Source organism: Ruditapes philippinarum, unplaced genomic scaffold (genome assembly GCF_026571515.1).
Source record: "Ruditapes philippinarum isolate M1 unplaced genomic scaffold, ASM2657151v2 ctg9720_1_1_1_1, whole genome shotgun sequence".
In the NCBI taxonomy this organism is placed as follows: Eukaryota; Metazoa; Mollusca; class Bivalvia; order Venerida; family Veneridae; genus Ruditapes; species Ruditapes philippinarum.
Window position 1 is genome coordinate 1 of NW_026853487.1, and position 15,529 is coordinate 15,529.

Below are 15,529 nucleotides of genomic sequence, written 5' to 3' on the forward strand. Positions count from 1 at the left end.
CTTAAGGTCACAAAAAATACATCATGACTTAAACTGTTATCTGCACGCTCTTCATCAATATACAATATATTAAGAGCTTTATACGCGCCGTCTAGTAGATGTATAGCAATGGGGAAAATTTTAGACTTGATTTTTGTGCATTTTTTTCTTGTTTTAACAAAATCACATCGTTTTCAAATTTTCTAATAAAAATAGCTTTTCTGATGTACAACATGTCACAGAGCTTTAAGGGATTAAAATTAACGTTTAACTGAAGTGATAGTGCCATGTTTGAATATCATATTCTTTTTATAATTATCTTGTTTTATCTACCTAATAAATAACGTGCCAATGAGCCAGTCTATAGTCGATCATTCAAGTGACGGGAACCAAATTCGGGCAGGTAAAAAGGTATCATTAAAATACGGAACGGAGATTTTATTGGCGATACGGACACAGCGGAAATATTCTTTGCAAAACAGGCAAAACGTGTTCGACATGTAATTCATGAAAATAATTAACATTTATGTTATAAAACAGATCAACTGATTGAAAAAAATACGTTTACTTTAAAATGTATCACAATAGGTTATTTTTAAGGATTCTGTGACTGACGATTGTTCTCTTTCACCTTGATTTTTTACTTCATTTAGTGGTCCTATACTTAGATTCTAGGCGAATATGCATTCTTTAGTTTAATCAAATAGTTTAATCGTTTATAAATAAGAAAACAATACGTAACTAAGAATTGATAATATATATATATATATATATATATCAATTTATTCATAACTATCATTTGATATAGGGCCCGTAAGTCTCGTTTACTTTCACTTTCGATTTACCACTTCCGGGTACATCGGCAGACTTATTTACAGTTACGCATATAGGTAACCCGAAGAACTCGAAGGATATAGAAGTTAAATTTGTTTCGGTCCTCTTCAGATTTGAAGGAATGGATAGCACGGGTCAAAAAATGCAGGTAGGTCAATTATCTGACGGAAAAACGTGGGATTTATAGAGTTTAATAAAACTAGTTTATTTTCGGATAGTGACAATTGTTTCGGATGTTTTGTTAAGGTAGTGAATTCTAGTTGTTTAGCTTTTAGTATTGTTTTAAAACTACTGATGTGAGAAATTAATTCAAACCATTTTAACTTATTGAAATAAACAATGGAGAAACACTTTAATTCTAGTGTATATTAAAGTTATACAAAATTCGGACATTGCACAGTAATTCGGATATTTTTTCCCTTCCATTTTATTCTTGTTCCTTTTTCAATTATATATACATGTTAATATGGTACCTATCAAATTATGATTGAATTAAAAAATATAATATTTGATTAAACCATTTCAGATGTATAGACAAGGAGGTATATGGCAAGTATAGAATATACAGTTGTTCAATATGGACCATTAATCAACTGTTTGCATGAAATATCTATACAGTACATCAAAGGTAAATACATGTAAAATAATTGATCAATTTTTAGTTGAGATCGAAAAGATAAACAATTATCAAAATATATTAATAACTTTTGGATTTCACTGCAAGTAAATAAAACATTAAAAATAGTCATGTTTCACATTCAAGAAGATAAATATTTTTTACTGTTATATATTATGTGTTGTTGTTTATCTTTAATGTTTATTTACTTCATATGAAACTTTTCTGTCAATCATGACCAGCTTATTAAATGTAATGTAAATATCATTTCTAGTGTCGTACACTTGTAACAACATATTTATTGATTTTTCATTCTGCAGATAAAAAGGGAAAAGATGAAGGAGGATTTGTCCATGAAGACCTTTATTGCAACTACCATCTTCCAGTTCCTTAATTTGAGAATGATATCAGAGAACACAAAGTTACAGTATAATATTAGTTTAATATAAGCCACTGAGAATAGTCAAATGTACTTTCCTGAAGAAGATGAATGACATCCAGCACAAAAATATTAATGTATAAAGAGTATGATTTTATGGTGTTTGACACTATGATCTTGTTAACATGTTAATGTCACAATGATAGAAACAGAGTAAAATATCCACATTTCATTACAGTTTTAAGTATCAAAACTAGATACTCTATATATACCAAAGCTGATAACACACCAGAGATAAGGTTTTTCATGGAATCACAGTATAGTAATATGACATTATGGACATTAAATGACTATGAAGTAAAGATTAGCAAAAATATTATATATCATCTACTACTAATATTGTGAGGTAATCATTGATAAGCTCACAAATTTGCATTCAAAGCTTTGATATCACGCTGAACATTTTTCAATTAGAATATGATTTATAACTCTATGATAATTTGTTCATGTTAATTTTCAAAGTCTTTACATTTGTAAAAGGAAATATCCTTATTCTTGTATCAGTAGACATTCACAGTGTAAAGTTACATTGTCCAAATAACTAATAATAATTCCAAGTGCTTTCCTGAAGTTTTTCTTCCACTGGAAAATCAGTGTGATATATATGCTAAGCAGTGCACTATAAATTGTGTAAAAATAAAAGTTTATTAAACATATGAACTGTTTTTTGTTTCTACTATTTGGCATATATTTATAGCAGTGCTTAATCATAAAAGTTCATCTGCAAAATAAGTGTCACTGTGTACTTTAATTCTCTAACAGCAATGGCTAGATTGCTTGAAAATACAAGCATTGACTATATTAAATACTATGCACGTCATTTGAATTTTGTCTGTCCTGAAATCGAAACAGACACTATCTAAATAATATTGATGAAAAGTTCTTGACAGCTCTTCAATGACTACATTTACACATATGTACATGGACAGAAGTTAAAAGCATTGTGTGGTGTTTTTTTTGTTGTTTTTTTTGAAACATTGACAATTTTGAAACAGTTCCAATGGGTATATTAATGTATCAGTGATGTAATTGTTTTGTATCAAGTGCAAACCCTAAGTTTTGCATGTATTGTATAGATAATTCACTTTTGGTCAAATGTCAACAACTTCAATACATTATAAAACAGGTAATTTGAAACCCAAAGAAGTATATGGTATGTAATAACTACCCCTCTGATACTAAAATCTTCAAGGAATGCAGAATTGCAAGTCTTCTCCAATTAAGAGAGAGACTTGGGCTTACAAGGACTAGCAAGCTAGTGTTTTGCTACAGAATACTCAACACAGATGAATTGCATTAATATTGTTTACTCTGGTATTTACTACCTGCCATGTACAATGCAAATCATGGCTTTTTCTAAGAGCAGTGAAAGGCTATAACTGGAAGAAATTTTACACATCTTGCCTCAGAAACAAGTTTTTCTTTGAGATGATTTTTTATGATATTTAAATAATGGTTAAAGATTACATTACTTTTACAATTGCAGTGATCATGGTGATAATATGAAATGAAACTCAATCAAGATAGAAACATTTTAATGCTGAACATTAATCTTTTTACCATTCCTGTTACTTTACAAGTCTATTTATAAAAAATTTATCTGAACTGTTTTTGAAACTACATGATGCCTGGTTGAAAATGTTTTGGGGCAGCCATTTGCAGAAGATAAATTATCTTTGAATAATTAAGTTAATACAAAGTTACAAATGAAAGGTTATTTATTTCTAACAAAGACAGGTTATTTATTTCTTACAAAGACAGATATTTTGTTTAACATTTTTACACTGACATATATCTTTGAAGTGTCTTCAACCTTAGTTTTTATTAGAATACAAACATTCAGTCAGACAGTTTACACAAGACATGGAGCTTTAAGAAGCTTTAATTCAGTCAAAATCTGTAATGGACTGCCATGTCTCTACCACTATGTACTCCAAGACTGTGTATGGACATTTCCTTTCAACTATGCCTGGTGGTATCACTATTTGATTTCTAATCTGATAGTGAACACTCCAAAATAAATCAAGAGCGATGACAAGTACTCAAGATCCAACCATGAAATCACATACCTGTATATAAAGAAAATTTATCATGAGTTGAAAGCAATAATAATTGGTCAGCTATAAATTTCAATCATTTTCATATTGTCATGAATAGAAAATAATGTTGAAAAGGAAGAAACACTTCTTGGTGTCCTAGTTTTTGTAGATTGCTTTGACAACTGATCTTTAAAAAATGTGATAGTGACTAAGTTCTTTTAACCATTTACTGAACATGATTTAACTAAAAAATATGACCCACTTACTTGAGAAAAATACTTTAAACAGTATTTAACATGAATTAACTACATATGCCATACTGTTTGTTTATTTAGCTACACTGTAATTATTTACAAAAACGAGAACATATATGTTATACAATAATATTTATTTTTCATTAATGTAGTTTAAGTAGCTTTAAGTATATATTTCTTACCAAAACGATTTTACAGCAGAACATGCATGTGTATTTACACCGGATACCAGTTGACGTCTTTCATCTCACCACTTTCCTCAGTCTAAATATCTACAGGAGCAAAATATTTCATTGAATTTTATGACAATTTAAATTGGTTATATACAGCTTGACTGTTTGTGCTTTATAAAGATAATAATTATAAATAAATAATATTTTCAGTTGGAAGAAAATATATTCAACTAAAACACACTGATAATCATATTGAAACGTTTATCCGAAATATGCGCTGTCCGAAAATTCTAAACATTATATACTTCTGAGAGATAATCAGGTAGCGCTATAGAAAATTGATAAAATCAAATTCACCAGTCTGGTGTCAGATGCGAATGATGTTGTATCAAAAAACAAATTTATTAGATTTACATGCAAATGAAAATATTACAACATTTATTGGGATAAACTGAATTTTAAATGACACACCCACCTGAAGATTATACGAAGTTGTCTTTCATTGATACTTGTTCACAAGATGAGACCATTTGCATTTCGTTACAAAACAAAAACTCTGCCAATTTCCACATATCATTTGCTTTTCCATGTAAGTTTTACTTTCCCACCGGCATACAAGTATTACCCAATATAGATAAGCAATGTTGTTGATATTTGTTTGTACCCGGAAGTGCAAAATATCGTGAAATCTCGCAAGTCACATGACGAGACTTACATACCCTATTACAGACATATTTTTTGCTATTTGTGAAATAAAAGACAGTTCGTCCTCAAATTCATTCGAACGAACATTATGCAATCCGCACCAATATTTAAATGGACATATTCTCGGCACATACTGTCTTGAATTCATTTTAAGTTTACCAGTCATTTCATTTTTTCTTGTTATCCAATCCATTTTGCTTCGACCAGACGTTTCAATCATTGTCGCAACAGACAAACATTTCAGACTTTCAGACACATAATAAGAACATGGAGAAAAAAATTGATTAGTGCTTCGGATATTCAACTGTAATAGGGAACGATTTTCAATTCAGATTTTGACTGTTCACATCATTTGGCGGCGTCTTTGATATACGAAAACAACATTTAATTTGTAAATAATTATAGCATCCTTCATCTCTCGGGATTAAATGGTGAGAAAATTGTATGTACAATATTATTTATGTCACAACATTAAATAAATGTATTGTTTGTTGTTGTTGTTTTAATCGTATATTCGTCTTTAACGCTCTATATAAATTGTGGAAATTTGAACTTAAAACCGGAAGGATGATAATTGTACTCTACATGTTTGTCTACATGTTGGTAAACAAACTCATATTTTAAATAAATACACGTGCACTTTTTATATTCAGTTAAGAAACTCAATTATATTAATACCAATTGAAAAAAAATCTTATGCTGCTTCAAGATATCAATACTTTTTCTATAAATACAGGATTTATTTTCATCGAGTTGTATGAAAATAGATATTTCATAGATGGCGGTAGCCACGAGTGAAACATGATAATAATTATTATCATACCATAAGATGAAGAATATAGAGGATATTCAACTTGTATCTATAAATACGGGATTTATTTTTATCGTGTGGTATGAAAGTAAATATTTCATAGATGGCGGTAGCCACGAGTGAAATATGATAATTTTTATACCACAACATGAAAATAAAGTTTGTACGTATTTATAGAAAAAAACTTGAATTTTCTGTTTATTATATGCATTTTTCTTTTTGATATTACAATTTGAAATATTTCCCATAAATTTTGTGTACTTGCTGAATTTAGAAAAAAGTAGTCCGGCCAGACACCAGTGAAAATACGGAAAATATGTTTCACTGCAGTGAAAGATAGATTTGTACAGTGAAAATACGGAAAATGAAAATATGCATTTTATATTATCAATATTTTTCAGTATTTCATTTATTAGTATATGATAAATGAATGTATATATAGTAAACACTTAAGTTTTCTGTTTATTTTTACAAATTTTCTAATTTTGACATTATAATCCGGTAGACTTCTCTTTAAATTTGTGTGTATTGGCTGAATTTAGAAGGAAATAGTTCAGCAAGACACCAGTAAAAAATACAGTAATTATTTTTCACTGCAGTGAAAAATGATTTTTTACAATGAAAATATGGGGAAAAATGCATTTTATTTCATCAATATTTCTCAATATTCCATTTAAAATTATAACATATAATAAATGATGATATTGATGATATATATTGACTATTGTATTTCATTTTATTAATGATAATATCTGTATTTCACTGTACAATTATCTTAAGGAAGGTTTTGGGAAAACTTGGCATATTGCTAGGAAAATTATAATAGAAGCATTTTAAGTGAAACAGATTTGGGGTCACCGCTGTCACTTCTGAGTTATCTGCCCTTGAATCAGACTTTTTTTACTAACATAAGGTCATTTCAAGGGTAGATAACTTATACATATGTCTACATCATCTTTTTTTTACTTCTTGGTTATGTTTTTCGTCTTTCTAATGTTGATCACAATACATAATTACAGTTAATTCCATATCTTATTTCTGTTAAAATGTTTCAGTTCGAATAAAGGGATTTAATTTTTCTGTAAATAAGAAATTTCTTACCAAAAATGGTACAGATTTAGGAAAGAAGGGGAAAATAGCAAATCCATTCTTTATTCTGTATAGACTTTTGTCACATGGACTTAAACAGAAGTAAACTGTACAAAGAAAGCAACAATAGGTATATATTAGATATATTTAGGCTTCAAACCCATAATATATAGAATTTATACAGAAATTCATGCTTAGAAAACTTTAAAAATGTCAGTTTAGCGTGATTTGAGGACATAGTATCATTTTAAAAATTTTGTCATTAATTTGCCTGAGTGTGCATTTAAAGTCACTAGAAATTACACTAAATGCATTGCCGTTTTATATCGGTTGATTAACTTTTGCACTTTGGTTCCACGTACTGGCAGAGAAGACCCTGAAGATTTATGTTACACCAGTTTCCCCATTCCATATTTGATTGTTAAATATCATCGGCGTTGAGCCTGATTCATCTCGCTTTTCATATGGGCTTTGTATTTTTGTGGTATTTGGTGTGATCGAATTCTCGGCTGCTGGATTACTAGTCCAGCGTGGTACCACGGAACCGAGATTCCACTCCTGTTTGAGAATGGTCATATACACATGGTGTTTTGGCAAACGATTTGTTATAGACTAAGTGTTGCAGTATATGAAACCAGTTAGTATCGAGGATATAACACTGGTTGGCCGATATCGAGGGATGTTTCTGCTAAAAAAATGTCAAAGCCTTAAGTCGCCCCAGCCAGTATTATAACCCCGTAACTTACAAATTTCGTTTATTATAACTGTTTTATCGCAATTTCATTTTTTGTAATAGAAATCTGTAAAAAAACAAAGAAAGGATCGCTTGGCGTGCGGATTAAGATCCAGACAAGAGCAAGCAGTTGTTCTACTAAAGAAGAAACTTTACACTTATTATTTCGTACTGGTTTATTCAATGATTGTATATGATAGTGTTTCTTAAAGCTTATTGCTTCCTACACCAATCGAACTAAATAAATACTGTATAAACTAAAGTAAGAAAACAAATAAGAAATGCTAGGTCTTCAAATACTAGGTAAAACACGCAGGAAAATCTAATTTGATATAACATTAGTACAGAAAATTATTGTATTGATTGGGCTATTTTACTTCATTCTTAAATATGATATCAATTTTTATTATCATTTTTTACATATACTTATAAAGCAAAATTAAGGTTCTGCTACTTCACGAAATTTCACTTTGTGACAATAATTATCAAATTAGTTTTAGACAGTAAGGGAACTAATTTTATATAGAATTATTACAAGTAAGCCGATACTCTCCCTTTAAACATCACTGTAAGCTATTTATAAGTGGTGTATTTCTATGAAGGAGATGAATACGTAAACAATGAGGAATTTTAAGTGTCTGAAACAATTGTATTGATTAAAAAAAACACTATAATTGTGATAAAGAGCTTTACATCCGGGTATCTAAAATACTTCATGTATGTCAATATGAATAACTTTTATTGAGACTGGATGGAGGGTGACTATATTAATTTTCACCTAGATGTCAAAAGCATTCCGAATTTACTATGGACGAGACCATCTAAATATTATAGTTGAATTCGCTATTCCTTTAATTATCTGTTTACATCAAAATTGACATAAAGGGGTGACGATAATACTCATATAAAAGCTGGTCAAAGTGTTCAAATGACGTTGCACGGTCGCCCATATGGGCTTTCCGGCGGCGACCTTAACGTTACGTTAAAATTTACGCCAATTCTTTAAATTATACGAAACGCTTTTCCAAACAGAAATATGCAGTTTTTAAACAGTGCGCAGTGCACATCAGTTGTATGTAAACAAAATAGCAATTCGTTACTGCGCTAAAAAAATGATGACCGGTTTCCGCAGTTTCAAGATATGAGTACAATGACTCATTTTTACATTTTTTAAGGTTAAGTACAAACTGCACTGATAAACTTGTACTTGTAACATGGAACCTCGCTGAATCGTATCTTAAGTACCAAGAAAGAAATTTCAAGGAAAATATGAGCTAACAAATCTTATTTCATCTATTCAAACGACTCTTGACATAATTATTGTCCTTGCAACAGAAACAAACTTTCCGTTATTTTATTTCGAGTGCCAAGATGTTTTCCAAGTATTTCTCTTCATTGTAACATCTCGTGAATGATATGTATATAACTGGAATAAACACTTTAATGTTAACAGAATAAGGAAGATAACACATTACATGGATATCATTGTTTTATAGAACGGACACTCCAAACAAGAGTATATAATTGAGAGACAATTGTTACGTTTAGTAGATGTGTGCTTAAGACGCTTGAAGTTGTTGAAATCTCGTCCTGCTTTATATAAAATTAAGGGGAAAACCAAATTTCCTTGAAATTAAATCATTAAACGTAATGTAAGTAGCATGCCTTAAGATCCATACGTATTTTCATAACAATTAGGAAAATGTATTTTAAAGTAAAATATTGTAAAGCGTACAAAGGAAGTTAATTACTGATTGCATACAATCCACGTAAATTACCAATAGGCAAAAAAAGCTCCTACTGCATCAGTCACGCAGAAGACATATGGTGATATTTTATTTTGCAAATATTTTGCGTTATTTTAAATGTACTCTGTCAAGTCGTTATCGTTGTAATAGTTAATGCTAATAAGTGAATATCTGGGTTTCTTTTTAGTGAGATAAAACCCAAATCACGCAGAGTATATCACTCATGGCGGTGTGAACAAAGTTTTTATCGATTTTTTTGTGGCCTACGTATTATTTTATGATACCGTAAATGTCCTAAAAATGCATTGTGTATCTTTAAATCATTTTTTTTAATTCAAGGACAATACCTGCGCTAAAAAAATAAGATTAACTTCTTTTGTTTTGCGCAGTACTTAGTACGCGTAGCCGTTGGTCTGTACTGTCCTAGGATGATAATTTGGTCTTAACGGTACATGGGAAAGTCCAAAAACGGGGTTATCTGGATTAATATCCGATATCGTAAAAGTAAACAGTTACATATACTTTATACCATAATTCTTACAGTAGTATTACCGTTATGGCTCTGCCGGTAGATCGAAATTATTGTAACTTTTAATGTATTGTACTGATAGGTTCGAACCCCATGTAGTGCCATTTTATAACCACAGTTTTTACTTCTTGCTCATTTTTTATCATTATTATTTATTCAGTTTTCGTTTTCCTTTTTGTTTTCTTCTTATAATATATATTTTACAGTATATATTTATATTTTTTATTTCTATTCTATCTTCTTTTTGTATTTTTTGATCGCAGTGTAATGAAATATTCGATCTCGTATTTATGTATGTATATAAAAAAAGGTCAACATTGTTTTCTGAACAATTGACTGTTCAGAGGTTAAAAAAAAATGTGTCGTACCAGTAGTCGAACTTCTGCCTGTACGGGTAAAACACATTACCGACACGGTTGCTCTACCTACTGCGCTAACAAGACATATGATAACATATAGTTTTATTTTCATTTTTATAGGTTGTGGCATTGATCTGCCGTACCTATTTTTCGCATTGTTATTGGTTTTTGTTATGTAAACAAAGGCTCAAGTTATCATCCTAGGACAGTATGAACTATTCATCATGCTTAAAAAGTGTTGATGTTAATGTTTTTACGTGAATATGCTATACGTGTATATGATCACACAACGACTTGATAAAACATTATTATGTTAGGGTGTTTTTGTGCACATTCATTTCTTGAGTATGTCATGATAGCCTGGCTATTTTCCGCAATCTTTTTGCGCGCTTTCATTTATGTCATAATCTTACGTAACAGTCACGCGCTGTAAATGCGTTAATGTGTTAACCAATAGTGCATCGGCAAAGATGAAAAGCTGCCTATGATAAGTATGGTGCACTATATGCGTTTCCAGACACGAGGCGTGGGCATTACTACAAAAAGTCACGTGATTCCCCCCCCCCCCCGTGTGAGTAACGTATCCGTTTTTTGTACTCATACTCCTTGTCCGAAGATTGACGGAAAAAGCCGAAAAACTGCGACTGATGTTCAGATTGATAGTCTATTTAAGATAGATAGGTAGGGGTTAAGAAAGCTTAAGCGGCAAAACGTTTGCTTTTAAAATCGTACTTTTTACATTATACATAATGCTGCTGGTAATAAATCGTGATGTCTTACTTATGGCTCATCTTGATATACCCTAAAATTGATAATTGACAGTTCCACATTTCTATTTAAATAATTCAGTAAGTTAAAAGTCCCATAAATAATTTAACATTTAGTCTGCTGGTGACAACTGATATTACCCGTGCGATCAGTGCAGGCCAAGATCATCCGACATTCGTACTTATTCTATAAATCTCCCTACAATAATTAATGGTTTTGTCAAGAATTAAGAATGGACAAGTTCATCTCTGTCTACTGTGTTGGCGTTGTAAGTGTTAAAGGATGATTATGAGTCAACATCTTTTTTAATTAAACCTTATTTCTTCGCAATGAACCAAGAACTCTTTCGGGTCTACTTACATGAAACAATAAGATATGTGCGTAAAGTTCATTTGCACACTTGTATTTATTTCCTGTCTTAAGTTATTTTCAAAGTAGTTCTTATTGTATGTCCCGGATGATAAATTTGTAAGTATTAACTGCGTCTTATAAATATAATAAGTAGGAGTTATTGTTAAAAGAGTTAGCGAATGACCTGAAACTTTGCACGTGGAGACCGATATAAGATTAATTAAGTATCTCATTAAAGTACTTTGGCACAGAAGTGACATTTGTTCGTTTTTGTATTTTCTGGTCGAAGATCAGTAAATACAAAGCTGACATTCAATCTCTGAAACAGCGGTTTAAAAACAAGCCTAACAACAAGTAGTTCTCAAAACAGCTTAAAACTAGCGATTCAAAAGAAAGAAATATTTTTTATTTTGTTACAAGTATCCAACAAATTACAACACATTCAAAGTTTAAAAGTAGCGTTGGTTTATAGAATTGTCAATCACAATCACAAATTACGCGGATGAATATGATTTTAATCAATGAAAATGCTATTTTTAGCTATGTCGATTAACGAATACTACACAAATAAATCTGACTGCCGAGTTGTGGAATATATAGATTCTACATGTCGAACTGTTTGGGTGGGAAGATTTTCGCTATTTTTTTTTACTTCAATTTTAAATAACAGATTTATCCTGAACAACGAGGCAATTTTTTTTAAATTCCTTTTTAAGTATCTTTTTTAAGAAAGTAGCTATGATATGCAAAGTGTGGCTGTCACTAAAATGAACATAAATGGTTTTTTGAGTATCAAACTCTGGTGCCCTGCAAGATGAATTATAGTATATAAAAATAAACTTATACAGGGAAATACATATAGATATATAGTACGATTTACATTGCAAATTTCAGAAAATACCAAAGACCTTGCAGCCCTTTGATTATTTATATTGTGCGCACGAGATAATTTGTTGTTGCCACGATCTACTAAGTCATGCGGACGAAATATTTCAAATTAGAAAAAACAAACAGTTCAGTACTTGGCATGAGTGTTATCTCCCTTGAAATTATTTAACAGACTGTCATGCTCAGAACAAAAGACATTTTTAAATCAAAAGAGTCTTGATATTGTTTGTACTTTTTAAAATGACATCGATCACACAAATGTAATATTATGGTGCAATTAAAATAACAACTCAAAAATGTAATGTTATGATATCTTGTTAATTACATCACATAAATTTTATGCTATGATATACTTAAAAGTACATTACAAAAATGTAATGCTGTGGTAAACATCGCATAATGTAAAGTCACAATCGTAATATATGTTAATTTAGTACCGATCAAGATTGAATTTAGCATACCAATCAAGATTTAATTTTGTACCAATTATATCATTTGTCATGTAAACAGGTTTAATAAAAGTTATATTATGCAACTCGCATTTTATTTTCAGTTAACATGTAAACAAACAGTAATTAATGTTACGGTTGTAGAAACAGAAAGTACAAATTATCTATCTGTTGATATTTATTTGGATTTGGTTATAATCAGTGAGCATTTTAAAATTGATGATATTATTATTGTCAGACATGTGTTCAATCGAAATTGTACCGAACTAGATTTTATTTCCCTTTGGATGTCAAATATATACACTCATTATACATTATCAAAGATAACACCCTCTGTGTTAACATATAAACCCACGTGTTGAAACTACTTATAACGTGTTGAAACTACCTGTAATCCGTAATAAAATGATTGAAAAATTTGTCGGACAATCGGATTGAATTTAAGAATATCCGTCGCCAACAAATTTTAACCAATGAACATGAGTACATGTGTGCCCTTTCGGTTTAAATGTTAGCTATTGAAATTTACTACATAAATTGACTTCATTATAATATATCTTATCCGTTCTGTGTACCCGAAAATTGACGGAAAGAGCCGAACATGCTTATGATGTCTCATTTTGTTAGAATATTATTATCTCAATTATTATCCTATTAGCCTAATTAGGAAAGGAAATGGCCAAACATTTGCTTTTAAAACTGTACTTGGTTAAAATTTATATTGATCCTAAATATAATGAGAGTGAATATGATTTAGTTAGCCGTGTAGTCTCATCAGGCTGTATACGTTTGGTTCATCTTGATATCCATTAAATTGATAACGGACTGTTACAAAAATGAAAGTTGGAATAGTCCATTTAGTAGGTTGAAAAACATCAATAAATTAACGTTTAGCTTCCTTCTGACAACTTACATACCCGTACGACCAATGCACACCACGATAAGCCGGCACATTTAACATTTCCCGAGCGACCAGTGCAGACGAAAAGTAGCCGGCACAACTTACATTACCCGTGCGACCAGTGCAGACGACAAGTAGCCGGCACAACTTACATTACCCGTGCGACCAGTGCAGACGACAAGTAGCCGGCACAACTTACATTACCCGTGCGACCAGTGCAGACGACAAGTAGCCGGCACAACTTACATTACCCGTGCGACCAGTGCAGACGACAAGTAGCCGGCACAACTGACATTACCCGTGCGACAAGTGCAGACGACAAGTAGCCGGCACAACTGACATTTCCCGTGCGACCAGTGCAGACGACAAGTAGCCGGCACAACTTACATTTCTCGTGCGACCAGTGCAGACGACAAGTAGCCGGCACAACTTACATTTCTCGTGCGACCAGTGCAGACGACAAGTAGCCGGCACAACTTACATTACCCGTGCGACCAGTGCAGACGACAAGTAGCCGGCACAACTGACATTTCCCGTGCGACCAGTGCAGACGACAAGTAGCCGGCTCAACTTACATTAATCGTGCGACCAGTGAAGACGACAAGTAGCCGGCACAACTTACATTACCCGAGCGACCAGTGCAGACGACAAGTAGCCGGCACAATTTACATTTCCCGGGCGACCAGTGCAGACGACAGGTAGCCCGCACAACTTACATTACCCGTGCGACCAGTGCAGACGACAAGTAGCCGGCAAACTTACATTTCCCGAGCGACCAGTGCAGACGACAAGTAGCCGGCACAACTTACATTTCTCGTGCGACCAGTGCAGACGACAAGTAGCCGGCTCAACTTACATTCTCGTGCGACCAGTGCAGACGACAAGTAGCCGGCACAACTTACATTACCCGTGCGACCAGTGCAGACGACAAGTAGCCGGCACAACTTACATTTCTCGTGCGACCAGTGGAGACGACAAGTAGCCGGAATAACTAACATTTCTCGTGCGACCAGTGCAGACGACAATTAGCCGGCACAATTTACATTACCCTTTCGAGCAGTGCAGGCCACGATTAGCAGACACATCTTAAATTACCCGTGCGACAATTGAAGGCCAAGTTCAGCCGGCAAAACTTACATTACCCGTGCGACTAGTGAAGGCCAAGATCAGCCGGCATAACTTACATTTCCCGTGCGACCACTTTAGGCCACGATCAGCCGGCACAACTTACATTTCCCGTGCGACCAATGCAGACGACAAGTAGCCGGCACAACTTACATTTCTCGTGCGACCAGTGCAGACGACAAGTAGCCGGCTTAACTTACATTTCTCTTGCGACCAGCGCAGACGACAAGTAGCCGGCACAACTTACATTTCCCGTGCGACCAATGCAGACGACAAGTAGCCGGCTCAACTTACATTACCCGTGCGACCAGTGCAGACGACAAGTAGCCGGCACAACTTACATTACCCGTGCGACCAATGCAGACGACAAGTACCCGGCACAACTTTCATTACCCGTGCGACCAGTGCAGACGACAAGTAGCCGGCACAATTTTCATTACCCGTGCGACCAGTGCAGACGACAAGTAGCCGGCACAACTTACATTTCTCGTGCGACCAGTGCAGACGACAAGTACCGGCACAACTTTCATTACCCGTGCGACCAGTGCAGACGACAAGTAGCCGGCACAACTTTCATTACCCGTGCGACCAGTGCAGACGACAAGTAGCCGGCACAACTTTCATTACCCGTGCGACCAGTGCAGACGACAAGTAGCCGGCACAACTTTCATTACCCGTGCGACCAGTGCAGACGACAAGTAGCCGGCACAACTTTCATTACCCGTGCGACCAGTGCAGA

General features: G+C 33.2%; 2 long non-coding RNA genes across 2 annotated transcripts; one reads left to right on the forward strand and one right to left on the reverse strand.

Moving 5' to 3' along the window:
- The first annotated feature begins 818 nt into the window (after window positions 1-818).
- LOC132737017 (uncharacterized) lies at window positions 819-2,524 on the forward strand. The gene is made up of 3 exons (XR_009626665.1): window positions 819-961; window positions 1,340-1,441; window positions 1,750-2,524. It is a non-coding gene; the product is annotated as an uncharacterized LOC132737017 (long non-coding RNA).
- Window positions 2,525-3,568: 1,044 nt separating this feature from the next.
- LOC132737018 (uncharacterized) lies at window positions 3,569-5,092 on the reverse strand. Its single transcript, XR_009626666.1, has 3 exons — window positions 4,810-5,092; window positions 4,344-4,433; window positions 3,569-3,937 (listed from the first exon to the last, which is right to left on the reverse strand). It is a non-coding gene; the product is annotated as an uncharacterized LOC132737018 (long non-coding RNA).
- Window positions 5,093-15,529: the final 10,437 nt, after the last annotated feature.